At 42.3% G+C, this 12,552-nt stretch overlaps 1 long non-coding RNA gene across 1 annotated transcript in view; it reads left to right on the forward strand.

Annotated features, from left to right (window-relative positions):
• The first annotated feature begins 1,409 nt into the window (after positions 1-1,409).
• LOC144463897 (uncharacterized) overlaps positions 1,410-12,552 on the forward strand; it is a 50,523-nt gene continuing 39,380 nt past the window's right edge. Inside the window, exon 1 of the long non-coding RNA XR_013491888.1 lies at positions 1,410-1,522. This is a non-coding gene — a long non-coding RNA (uncharacterized LOC144463897). The remainder of the gene's footprint in view (positions 1,523-12,552) is intronic.

Below are 12,552 nucleotides of genomic sequence, written 5' to 3' on the forward strand. Positions count from 1 at the left end.
GTTGTGCATGCAGGTGACATTTCCAGCCCGGTCTCATTTAGTCTTGGTCTGCTGGCCTCTTGTGAATGGCGATGGCAATACAAGCATCCTAGTGGGCATTAGCAGGTTGTCAATCCTGGACCCTCCTGCCTCATAAATCAAAATCTCCAATGACCTAAGAGGTGCTGCATAGTTGTCTTGTAGGAGATCCTTATCAACGCAGACATGCACAAGATTAACTTGATGCTCTCGGAGACAGGGTTAAGGACGTTTAATTTTGGCTGTAGTCTGATATGACCCCTATCACACAGCGCAGTGCTGGCATCACATTTATTTTTCCATTCCATTTAAATCAAAACCTCCAACGTGTTTGGTTATATCAAGCAGGCGATGCAAAGTTTTAAATATATGGCATAATGGCAACTTTACAGACGTGAAGTGAAAAAATGAAAGTGACCACACGGCACAATTGTGTCGAGGGCTTTCGCATCCACTTTTAGACCCCTGGTGACTTCTCACTAACAGCTGCTGTAAAACACGAATTCATCAGATAATCCCTCCAAAGCCCGGCGGTCAAGCCGAGGCATTCTGGGTCTCAAGCGCTCTCATAAATGAAATACCACCTGCACCAGCAATTTCAAACGTGCAACGGAGTGAAGTTATATTTAGGTAAGAACATGAAGGACCTTGATCCCTTAACAAAATAAAAGCTTGACAGCTAATCTCTTCAACAGAAGTCAATATTGTTGAAGTCTGACGATGTACAACAGGAGGGGGACGTGACGACTATGGCTAAGACAAGCAACTGTCAGTTGAATTTTTCAAAGAGCAGACAGTAGACAATATCAGAAAGGATCAGTCCATCTCCCCGCCGTGATGTGACTTTGACAGAGCGCCAATACTCCTGCCATACCACTTGTCTGTTTGGTATAATGGAAATGACGTTATTTAGCTATTTTAGAAACCCCTTAAATCTGCAGTTAGGCTACAGCGCTCACATTCTCTGCTGTTATTTTAGGTGATAAGATTCACATGTGAATTATGACACAGGAACACCCTTTTATTGACTGGATGTTGCATCAATTCTTCAAGCGGTGGCGGTGTGTGTTCATTTAACACTGCTGCGGCCTTGAGAACAAACCAATTGACTCAAGTGAGATGTCCCTCTCTGGAATATTGTAATGCGCGAGTATTACCAGGGGCTCTACAGACATGTTACAAGTGAGCCTCCGGGACACACACTGCATCTTCTCAATTCTCATCCAGAGATTACGGTCAAGTACAGTCAACGCGCTTAGCACTTCATCTTCCGCCTGTCCGTGCACAGTCCCCTGCTTCCACGCTGCATGCATGCATGTGTTAAATGCGTGAGTGTGTCTGTGCGATTCACACTGTACCACCTCCTCCTACTCTGCAAAGAGGAGTAGGGAGGAGAACTGCTAGCACTCACTCCCTCGGGCTCTGCATTTCCTCAAAAAGTGACCTCCGCCAGACTTTGACCAGATTCCTCTGTACTTTAAACAAGACTCCCATTACAGCCCTTGTGAGTACAGTAACAGGTTTCCATAGTTTGCCTGGGGCAGTTGCATGGCAGATGTGTGTTTGAGCATGCCTTTATGTATATGTCTGTAGAAGAGAGGGGCGAGTGTATGTACGGACGTGCCCTTGTGTATAAATCACTTGACCTAGACTTACTGTTGACCATGGATTTATGCCAGCGTGAGAGGCTCCTGATGACAATGTATCTGCCTCAGCCATAATGGATGGTACACAGAGCGCGCTGTCATCTGGCAAATATGCTCCCCGAATGGATCTCAAGTGGGGCGGCGCTCGGCAGAGGGGCAGCGGGCGGCGGGAAGGGGGAGAGATGGATGGTGCTCAGCCCAGGGTGGAGCCATCAGCCGCAGACTCTCCCCCACAGCTTTTTGGAAACTCAAAATATTGCTTGAATTAGACCAGCCATCAGCGCCGCAGTCGGCGAGATGGACGGGCAGACTGATGCCTACTGTGCACTAAGCTCAGGAGTAGCTTTGTAAAAATAAGAAAGGGGAAATTCAATGCTCTCTGTTATTATATGCGAAAATGATGAATGTCTTCACATGTGGTGAGGACAAAAGGATGCCAGCAAGGAACCAGTCAGGGAGCCAGAATGTGATGCGGCATTAACCATCCACATCCAACCCGCAGCACAGCACTTGGTTGGAAGTCAACCACTTATATCATCTGTTGTTACTTTGATAATGCATAGAATAATAGCATTAGTACCGTTTGACATTGATCAAGAGAAATGACAGCAGTTTTGTGAGAGATCAAATTGAAACCACATGCTGCTAGAATCTGATACACTGTACGGGTTCCAACTGGTCCGAGGAGACAAATCCATGATTCTGCCAGACTATCACAAAGCATAACCTCTTCCAGACAAACTGGAGCTATCAGTGGGGAAGAGAGCTGAGAACGTTCCACAAACCACCGTGATGAAGTGTCCTATCGCTAGGTTGTCTCCAAAAATCTGGGGCCCCTACTCCACTTATAGACAGCCACGAAACAAAAGCAAGGCATCTTATCTGTACAGTGTGAGTGTGTGTGTGTTGGTGATGTGTGGAAGTGTTTCTCACATTATTGCATGTCAGTATCTTCAAATTTGGAGTGTTTTTTTAGTTGAGTAATGACCGTGTCTGAAAGTGTTTGATATGAAGAGATCCATCAAGTGTAATTGTGATGTGAGAGGATTTAATGTAACCAAAGAGGTTCAACTAATGTAGAACAATCAAAGTTTGGGTGACTCAAAGTTAAGATGAAGGTTGACATGTTCATCTGCAGGGAAGGCAACTTTCACAAAGAGCCTATTATACTGTTACACAGTAAATAGCTACTGTACCTGACCAGGTCACAATGGTTCTCAAGCTCACACATAATGGAGAGCAATGGGCTAATCAGACAGAACATGTTCGTATACTTAAAAATGTGATGTGCATTGCTCTTCTTGATTTGTTTTGAGAAGCAATTTTCTGGTAGCATCTCTTATGGCAACATACATCTATCTCCTTGGTAATGTTACTGATATTTTTGGTATTAGTTGACTTCTTCCAGAAACATAAACTCTTTTGAATGTTCAACAAGGAACCCTCAAGAATGTGTTTTCCCAAAAAAAGACCTGCATAATAATGTGTAACTGCTCTTTTAGGATCAAGTGCATGTATTAAACTGGAATCTCTTGAATCAGGGTGTGGGGGCATTTTATGTCTTAATTGGAGAGTCAGCAGTTGACAGACGACAGTAAACTGTTGGGATAAATAGGAAAAATCCAAGCAGCAACTTCCTGGGCTGAAAAATCAAGCCAACACGGAAGTGCAAAAAACTGCAGTTCCTCAAATGGCCACTTGAGGCTGGCTCCAGCAATAAGTTAGTACCCATAGATATTTATGTTAATGACCAACTTTACAGCAGAATTAAAAATGTTTCCAGCCTGGTACAAAAATGGTGCGGGTGGTGAATCTTTATATAACTCACCAATATAAAAGTTATTAAGGCTTAAAATTTTGCATAATTAAGAGCATGGACACTTTGAGTAACAGTTGAGTGCCATCTGTTGACAATTTGCTACCACGGCAACAATGTTGGTTAGGTTACATAACCACAGTGTAATCCTAGATTCCCAGAGTGCAAGCGTAGCTTAGCTGTAAGCTAACTGTCACTATTTCAGTGTGTCTTCAGCTCATGAAAGTTAACTCTAGCACTCTGGTTGCGGAAAAAAGTCATATTCAGTGTTTGGTTGTACAAAAAAACCTTCTATAGAGTCAGATGTTCGGTACATTTTGTTTTCATGGTTTTAAGCTCATTTTTTGCTAGTGGAAATTAGCATTAGCATTAATAACAGTTAGCCATAGCTGTAAATGCACCATGCTAACCAAGCTAGCAGATGGTGTTGGGGTTATCTCCCCCTTTTCAACACATTCTCACTCCGACCTCCTCGCATATCGAGGTTTGGTCATGGACTCCCAGGGTACCTTTCACATCCAGATACGATGTGAAAGGTACCCTGCGTGGATTACATATAGTCATTTTTCAAAATAAAAGCACTACATTGGTACACCGCAAATTGAAGTTTTTTCCTTCAGCAGCTAAAAGCACTTGGTTATGTTTTGCCAACACTCGCACATGGTTGTGTTTAGGAAAAAAAACAGGATTTATCTTTATAATGTTACAGGAAGCTAAAACTGGCCTCCTGGGTAAAAGTTGGTGGTTGTTGGACCCACCCTACTCGGACTTCTGCTGCCGTAAATTTCCCCCTGACACTGCCTGATGTTGTTAAACTTGAACAGCAACCGGCTGTGTATCATGCTGACGTGAAGGGACAGCCTTCTTCATTGGTGTCTGACGCCAGAAGTCACTGCCCTAGCGTTGTATTTCAACAACTTTGGAAATAGACCTGGTTTACCTTTTTGTCCAAATAAGGTCATTTTTGGTCCGGAAGTCCAACATGGCGTTTGCCAAAATGCCATTGAAAGTCCACAAACCAATGGGTGACATCATGATGGCTACGTCCATTATTTTATAAAGTCTATGGAAAAATCATCCAACAAAGGTCCCTGGTTGCACATCAATTTGGGTATTTTTTGATTCATGAACACCTCCTTTAATCTTTGGGCCACCCTGAAATTTTAACACTAACAAACCACTAATGAATAACTCTATGAAGAAATAGCTCAAGAGCACCAGACTTATTTTAAGTCAGGCTTATTAAAAAAAATCTAGTACGTATATCTTGTATGCAGATAGTACACAGTAATTGCACTCATCTTTCGTGTTTTTCAGGAATTTGAAAATGCTTTTTTTATGTGAAACATTTTTGAACGTTTGTCACAGGCTTTGACTGGAACTCCACTAAATATACTTGAACTGTCAGTTTAATAACATTAACACATAAGCTTGATTAACAAGTTTTTTCCATGGCTGCAGCAACTTGAGTTTTGCTTCTTTTCTGAAAAGGAAATGTTTACACCAGAATGTAGGAAGTTATTCATCAGTTCACAGTTGGAACCATCGCTGCCTGTACAATTTATAGGACAGTTTGCAGTCTCTGTTGCTGCTGTTAAGTATGAAGTAGCTCCTTAACACTGTGCAGTAGATTCTGTTGTTTTCAAGGTCAGGCTGTAACTGTAATTATCCCAGACATGACATGTTTACAATGAGGAAAACATTTAGTTTATGTACGCATGGATGTGCTGTAAAAGACAAAAATGAAATGATTGACAGATGATGGCGCCTGCAGACTAATAATGCACTCGCTGTCTCAGGTCCAGCTGCTTTTACTCGGTTTACAGAGCGCAACTGGCCCAACAGTGTGTGAAGTGAACACACACACAGTAAAGGACCCTCATCATTCTGTCACAATGTGTTGCTTGCAAAGTAGGCGAGGATCCCACCACCAAATCCACACAAACACACATCCGTCCGCACACATGGTCGCACACACTCTATAATCCTCTGATCCACCCTTGTCTTTTACACTCCCCACCTCCCCTCGCTGCTGGCGACATCGCTTGTGAAGCACGGACGCTCGTAAATTCCCTGCCTTGATTTTGTTAACCTTTACCGTGACCCGGCACTTCTCTGCTTGGCGTTCTAGCACCCACTCAGTCACAGATGAGGCCCTGCTTGCCTCTGCGCCTCTGTGAGGAGAAGAGCCTTGGCGCTCCTGCAGCTCATCGCTCAGGTTTCTGGCTCAGCAGGACGCGATGGTCCCACAGTGCCAACACACCTCCAAATTATGGGCCACTTTTGGACCAAATAATACACATTTAAATCCGGACTTCATGCACATCATCATTGCCCTGCATAACACATTTTCACTGAGGCTTTTTAGGGAGATCAGAAAATAACAGCTTTTTGAAAAACCAGCAGTTTAGGATTCAGTTTTTCTAAAGTACAAGAGAATCCAGTCTGTTAAAGTGCCAGCCAAGACCTTCAACTTTTGTGCTATCAATCATTTTGAAAGAGAGCACACTTTCTACACTTTCCCAGACCATTAACCTGCAGTTAAACATGTGGGAAAGTCATGTGAATATGCAAAAATCACTCATGAATATGGATTATAACCAATGGGATGCTTTCCATCTTTTTTTATAGCTTAAACACATCAGTATGGGGCAGAGAAAAGTATGGGAACACTTTCCCTGCTGACCATTGACACATAATACAATGTGTTACTGTGATGTTACAACACACCCTGTTAGCTTTCAGTTAGACAAAAGCACAATGAATGCAAATGTTGGTTGTTGTTTCGTCCTTCTGGGGACATTGTCATATTACAATCTGATAATGTTTTTCCAATGATTACAACACAAGAATAGGCATTAAAAAGTATTTGCGAGAGGTAAAATGTATTCATAAAATAAATCTCTCCTCACACTCTCCTAAGAAGCATAAGTGTGTTCATGAAATTCATGGTAAAGTTGTGAAATTAGAAAAAGGCCTGGAAGTGGTTTGGAATTAATTAGGGCTGCCCCCTAACAGTCGACCAAACGTCAGTCGACCAGAAGGGTCATTAGCTGGCAAGAATTCATTGGTTGCTTAGTGGCAGAAAAAAAATGTGAAACTCTATTAGGAGCTGTGCCTTGTCAAACTAAATCAAAACCTATATGACTGGACCATGTGGGAATTTAATTTGAAAGGACAGACACAGGAAGAGGCCACGCTCAGCAGTCAGACAGGAGTCAGGTTAATTTCCAGGGATGGTACCTGCAGTTATTCCACAGACTAGTTAATTACATGTCGAGCACTTGTAGATAAAATATAGGCCTATATTAATGAAGGTTTATTAGTACGGTTTTGTATGTAGCACAGTGTTAACAATGTTACTGATACTATTCTTTCTCACACCTTCAACTCAAACGGCGGCAGTAGCTCAGTCCATTGGGACCTGGGTTGGGAACCGGAGGGTCGCCTGTTCAAGTAATATGGATATATTACGCCTGTTCACCAAAATATGGAGCGTGGACTGGTAGCTGGAGAGGTGCCAGTTCACCTCCTGAGCACTGCCGAGGTGCCCTTGAGCAAGGCACCGAACCCCCCCACCGCTCAAAGCGGTGCATGTATAGGTCCTGTTTGTGCATGTGTGTGTGTTTGGACCTGTGTGTAATTGACAACAGCGTGAAAAAAAAGTGAATTTCCCCTCGGGGATTAATAAAGTATATAAAATTAAAAAAAAGTAAATAAAAATTGTGTTGCTCCGCCCAAAATATTCAATTTAAATAGTAAATTCATATCGTAAACATGCGGGCGACTAGTCGACTGATGACCCTAAATGACAACTATTGGTTGACTATGAAAATTCTCAGTCTGGAGGAGCCCTAGAATTCACAGAATGTTTTGGAAAAGTTTTGAATAGACAATTTTGGCTATTGTTTAAAAAACGTTCCCAAAAATCTCAAAACATGTCTAACATTGTGATGAATATATTTCTGGTATTACCTAGCCGAAATCTAGTGCTACACTGTGTGACCACTGAAATGTCACTAGTATCACGTGAAATAAACCATCTATGAGAGTATGTTCCGACAGTATCTGGCCAGTGTGTCAGGTCATTGATGAATCCTGAAGGGACATCATAGCGATTCACCTTAATTTATTCAGGGATTGTGTACACTCAGGTTTAGGCAATGCTGTGAAACAATTATTAGACATGTTGGAAAAAGGAATGTTTGTTTAACAAGAACCAAATGCACAAACTTATAGAATTATAATCCAAACAAATCTTTGGTTTTCTATCCCCTAAAAAGGGGCATGTAAACACTCATATGTGTTGGTCTGGTCTACTAGCATATGCAGCTTGTTAGCAGAGGGAATGTCTGAGCAACTAAAGTTAGCAGGTACTAACTTGAAAAAGTAATGGTAAAAATGTGTGGAAGCACTGATGCAGGTTTTGAAGGCTTAAACTGTCAATTTCTTTGCATGTTAACCGTTAATATATAAAGCACACATACGGTGCATGAATATAAGGACTCTAATTTATCTCTGTAATGGTCATTAGACTGAAGGAAAATGTGTGTCTGCATGTGTAATATATACATCTCTCCATGTGTTTACATGTTCTGTCTCCGGAGGTCAGCTAGGTGGCAATTTGTTTGGAGTGATGCTGATAGGTATGTTGTCTGGTGTAATTTGTTGTCTGCGTGCTGAGAATGACATGACACGTTATGTGCAGTGTATACATAATGCAGTCGCATAAAAATGATGTGTGTTTATATCGACAGTATAATTTAAACCTTATGATTATGACTTAGCATCTGCTGTAGACTTCACCTCACATAAAACGCTTAAACGACAAAGTAAAATATTAATCCGAGTGAGGATAAAAACACCAGTTTCTTTCTCCTCAGGAGGTATTGGCCTGTGTGTTTGTGGCGATGGCAGAAAACAGATGAAAGTCATGATCATTTATACGCACTGACAGTGGTATGAATGTGTGTTGTTTCCTGGCAGAGGAGCTGAGGAGAAACTTTTCATCAAGTCTACTCATCATCAGAACAGGTCTTCAGACTCTCTCAAACCAAATGTTGAGGTGATGGATCTGACTGTGGCTGTCTGACGCATATTCAATCATTTGTGTGAAAATCATTCCAAAATGATAGTTTTTTATGGAAAGAATTATTCTTACTCTGAAGATTTTAAATGATGGAGAATGATCTACACTTTAAGAAATACTTCACCCACAAAATAACCGTTTGTATATCAGTTACTCACCATGTTACCTTGAATTTGTTCCTGCATGTCTACACCGTAAACAAAGAAAGCAAAGACAGGGAAAATTCTTGATTAATTTGAGTAAAAAGGGGCCTGTTTTACAACAGCAGAACTATATCAAAACATCTGTTTACAAACTCTCACACAACTCAGGCAGTATAATCCGAGTCTCATTTATCCAGTCGTATGCTCAGTACTTCCCAAACACATGCAGTCTCACTAAATCCTCATTATTTAAATGCATAAGCAGGGCTCAAACACGTGCCCTTGCCCAGGCAGTGTTTTAAATAGTAGTGCGGTTTTAGCAAAATAGCTTTTGTTTGGGAAGTTTATTTTGAAAAGACACAATGCATGCCATGAGTATAAACTGACCCACTGTCCCTGAGTGTCTAAAGCTGACACTGGTGGGGTACCTAGAGCATCTGAGGGTGCTTTCAAACCTGCCCTGTTTGGTTCAGTTCAATCAAACTCAAGTCCGTTTGCCCCCTAAGTGCAGTTTGTTTGGGCAGGTGTGAACACAGCAATCATACTCAGGTGTGCACCAAAACAACCAGACCAAGACCTTCTTGAAGAGGTGGTCTCAGTCCGGTTACAAATGAACTCTGGTGCGGTTCGTTTGTGGTGAGAACGTGTTCCGATCTGGATCTGAACCAACTGCAGTCACATGACACATTGTTTGGGTTAAACATGAGCATGTTACAGTCCTGGAGGATTATTAATGTGCACCTCCTCCTGTACTGCCTTAATATGCACATTCAGCACATCCAATGCATCAAAACATTGTTTTCTAGTTGGAGCCGCGCCTCGTTTTCAAACTGTATGGTTTGACTAAAATGAACAATGACAGCAATATAGTCCATGATGAGCAGCGCTAAAATCAACCTGCGTAGCTGTCCCTCCATTGTGACATTAGAAAGTGTCACATTTATCTTGCGAGTGTACTTTTGTAGGAAGTGAGTGTAACATTTTGGAAATTCTGACCAGTCAAGAACAGCTTTCTCGCACAAGGCATTTGATCTGGTCCGCTTGTAAATGATGCCGTGAGAACACAAACCAACTCTAGGTGATTATGCAACTTTGTAATAAAATCTGTCCCTGATTCAGACCAAAGCAAGACAACTCTAGGTCTGACAGCACCCTAGTTTAACGTGTAGGGCCACTTGCATTTGACGAGTAGGGAGTGAGAATGTGCATTGGAAGTTTTATGGATCTAAAAAGCAGCTTCAAAACTGTCCTGGCAAATTTCTGGTCTTTCTCAGCCTGTTCTGTCTGTGCTATTAATTAGGTCCCGCCACCGCAAATCTCTCCCCAAATTTAGCAAACCCTAACCCTTGCACTTTGACCTAATGTGTCACATCAGATTGGAAGAATTAGTGAAATGTGCACACTTTACACCTCTTTTTATTTCAGATATTTTCTGACATGCAACTCAACAACTGCTGCTCAAAATTTAACACAACTCTTCGGATAGCCCATTAGCTATGGTAGAATTGGTAACTATTTATTTATTTATTTATTTATTTGTTGACCCATTGTCAATAGGGGCTGGTGAACCACCCTCAGCATCCACCTTCTTGTACCTAAGGCTCGGTCTGACAACAGTAACAGCAACAGTTACATAACACTTGGATTCCATTTGATACCTAACCCACACTGAGGCCCACTTCAAGCTCAAGTTCTTTAATTATTTCTCTTTTACATTTCATTAGTGCACCATTCTTACTTTCTCCGCTCTGTCACAGTGTGACTAATCCAATTATTCCAGTCCAATTAAAACATGCTAGTCGGCATGCGGAAGGGACGACCTCTTTTTGTTGCTACACAATCAAAGCCGCCCCGGCCCTGTTCCTGTGACAGCCCCACATCAGGGCGGTCTGGTGTGGGCGCAGCAGGTACTGGTGCCATAGAAAAACAAATTTGTTTGTAGTAGACTTCACTATATGACCACACATGCCCCGCTTTATTCCAGTGATGATGACTTTAAGGAAGAGACCAGATTGAGTCTATATATAAGTCTGCTCTCTGTGAGCTGCAGGATTTACTTTTGGTTTGTCAACTTCTCAGTGCCATGGAGACGAGGTCATGACCACCCTTCGGCATCACTGCGCCAGTCCTTACAACGCAAAGCTGCTGGTCAGCTCAGTATGAGTGGGCGGGGGGGCTCCTTCACCTCCCAATAGTCTCTTTTTTATGAGGTTCACATGGCGGCACTGCTCCCCCCTCTCGTGGGGTCACAGCCCCCGGCCGTGTTGGCCCTTGTGCCCGTTTGCTGCAGCGCTAATCCACCAGCGCTTGCTTCCCGCTGAGCAACAAGTCAGCGACTTAGTGACTCGGCTGTTTGTAGGAAGGGTTTCAGTCATCGCCACGGTAATTGGTTGATCCCACCTCCTATCACTCACCCCTTTAAGGTCTTTGATTGGCTAGGCTTGCCAAGGAGGAGACAGAGCAAGGGATTATGGGATGAGAAATGGCCCAGGAGAAAGAGGCAGTCTGAGTATGGCAGCTTCGCATCTGATAGAAAATCCTGCTTATTTTTTTCATAAAAATAGAAAAAAAACTCTTTGTAGCCCCGAGCTCAGAATCAACTGTGTCGACCTCTTTCCAAGCAATGCTTTGTGGATGACTCACTGTCCCAGCTGCTGTCTGGTGTCTGCACTGCATGATATAATCATAAAAACAACATTAATGTATTTTTGTGTTTATCAGATCGTTTTGACAATATATTTATATAGTTTTTCAAACTTTTACAACAAGTAAAAGGTGGATACATCAACAAAACCACAAGAGAGAGAGAAAAGGTGCAAAGACTAAACAATAGAAGCAAATAAACCCAGCTCAGATTAATATGAGCAATACCAGAGGTCACTGTGATAATGTGCAGCAAGTACAGTCAAGAACATCCCTGTAACATGATGGCAGAGACACCGGGCTCTATGTAGTTCAGGCAGAGTTCCCAAACTTTATAGAACTGGTCTATTTTCGAGTGTAATATGTATGTGAGGTATTTTAATGGTGCTACATCAAACAGCCCTCTCTGCCAGCCTTCAACAGTTGGTACTTTGACATTAATCCACTGCAATAAGATGTTTTTCCTTGCAGCACAAGCAAGAATACAATCTCTTGATTTCTGATGTTCTATATCTGCTTGGGAGGCCCAGGATGAGGGACACTGGGTCCTGCTTCAGTTCCAAACCCAATATTTTTTCTATATCAGATAGCACATTGGTAGTTGATAGTTCCTTTGCAGCTTACAGCATCACCAAAAACAATGAGTGTAAATGCAAATTTCTGTCTTGCATTTAGGGCACATTGGTGAAAGAAAAGGCCTAAAATTATGTTTATGGCATGAGGGATATATATGCATTCTGATAATTACCAGATATAACCAGTGAGTTAGTTAGTTTTTCTGTAATATGCAAAAACCACAGGCTGTAAAAAATAATGTATGTAGCTACTGTGACATCACCCATCAGCTTGTCAGACTCCCATTTTGAAGCCTCGAAATTCAGCATCATGGCCAGCGCCATTTTGTTCTCTGGAGCTAGACGTGACAATATTTGGGAAAGAGGCTGACGCTGCGGAGGAACGAGGGGTGGACAGTGTTGCCAACTTAGCGACTTTGTCGCTATATTTAGCGACTTTTCAGACCCCTCTAGCGACTCTTTATCAAAAAAGCAACTAGCGACAAATCTAGTGACTTTTTCTGATGTTACTGGAGACTTCTGGAGACTCTGTCATGAGAGCACGTATCGTTTCTATTCTTCTCAACGAGCAGCAGATGCTACCGTGGGCTCCTCCCTCGCCCCACAGCACTCAGAGGCGGCC

This window comes from Epinephelus lanceolatus, chromosome 7 (genome assembly GCF_041903045.1).
Source record: "Epinephelus lanceolatus isolate andai-2023 chromosome 7, ASM4190304v1, whole genome shotgun sequence".
Taxonomy (NCBI): Eukaryota; Metazoa; Chordata; class Actinopteri; order Perciformes; family Serranidae; genus Epinephelus; species Epinephelus lanceolatus.